Source organism: Arachis ipaensis, chromosome B02 (assembly GCF_000816755.2).
Source record: "Arachis ipaensis cultivar K30076 chromosome B02, Araip1.1, whole genome shotgun sequence".
Lineage (NCBI taxonomy): Eukaryota > Viridiplantae > Streptophyta > Magnoliopsida > Fabales > Fabaceae > Arachis > Arachis ipaensis.
The window spans coordinates 92669717-92671403 of NC_029786.2; positions in this window are offsets into that span (position 1 = coordinate 92669717).

Here is a 1687-nt window from a genome sequence, read left to right on the forward strand (position 1 = left end):
ATATTCTTGTCGATATAGATCCTTGTAAAACCCCCTAATTGCCACCTTTATCCTTGTCTGATTCCGCACAAGCCGTCCATGAATCATCAGAGTGTCTATCCTGTTATTCCTTCTTCTAGCCGAGGCAATATTATGAAAGTATCTGGTATTCCTATCTATGTTCCTAGCATGTTTAGACAGAGACATCTGCTTCCAGTGAATTTTCTTCCTACTATACCACTTTTCACAAAAGCTCACCAATGCCTTCCTTCTAGCCTCCATCGTACCATCATAGATGCCATCACTAACCATATTGTCAAGCTTCCTGATCTCTTCCTCAAACCTCCCAACCTCTTATCCATGTCGCCAAAAATTATCCCTATGCCATTGCCGCAAAGGTATCGTCAAGGCCTTCAGTTTACAAGTGAATTGAGCATCTTCCAAACATCTCCATTCATTTTTGACCATTCTTAGAAAATCCTTATGTGTAAACCAGGAATCCAGACTTCTGAAAGGTCGGGGGCCCCTTTTTACTCTTGTATCTTCCACAATCAACGGGCAGTGATTTGACAATCCCCTTGGTCTGCCTTTTAGCCGTATATCTGGAAACTCTTCCGTCCATTCTATATTGACCAAAACTCTATCAATCCGACTACAGGATCGACTCCTAAACCACGTGAACTTCCTATCAGTAAGCGGTAAATCCACCAACTGCATGTCATGTATCCAACTCTTAAACTCCTCCGCTGAAGCCGGTAAACTATTCACCCCTTTGCGATCTTCGACTTGCAGAATCTCATTAAAGTCGCCCAACAAGCAGAACGGTACCTGACATAGCCCCATAATATAGCTCAATTCCTCCCATACCACCTGCTTCTCCTCCCTCCCATGCGCTCCGTATACCAAACAGTAAGCACAATTAAAGTTGTTCTTTGTTAACACCCCTTCAATGCACAACCACCTCTCTCCTTTATAACAGTTACTTTTTTTAAACATTATACCATCCCAAATTAACAACAAGCCCCCAGCCGCCCCTACAGACTCCACAAACTCCCAACCTCCAGAACTATTTCCCCAAATTCTTGCAACATCATATTTATTAATCAACTCCCTTTTTGTTTCAAGCAAACCTAACATGTTCAAATTAAACGTTTTTTTCAAAGATTTCACCATGCTTATTTTACCATCTCCTCGCAATCCCCTAATATTCTAGCAGCTCACAATCATTTAAACAAATTTTTACTCACCTTATTTTGATTCTTCGGACGACTCCTTCTTACCTTTTGTTTTTGTTTCGCCAATTTTCTCTTTGCCTCTATTTCTTCATTTTGAGCTTGCAAAATTTCCATAATATCCTCCTCCTCATCATACAAAACAGCGGCCGACTCCACTGCCAAAGCCCAAGTTTCTTCATTTTCCTTCCGTTGTTCTTCCTGCGATAGCTTGTCCTCAACTCTCCCATTCTGTCATCCTGACTCTGTGTTTGACCCAGCCACAATCTTCAAGGTTGTCTCTCCATTAGCCATTAGACAGAAACTTGTTAGTTGTTACTTGATGTAATTAAATGATTATGCATTACTTTATCAAAATTAAACTTTTAAACATATACGGCTTGAAAATATAAAACTATACTTATCAATTATCTTATTATTATGTTTTTATATTTTATTTTTTTATTTAATTAAATTATTAGTAAATAAAACCAACC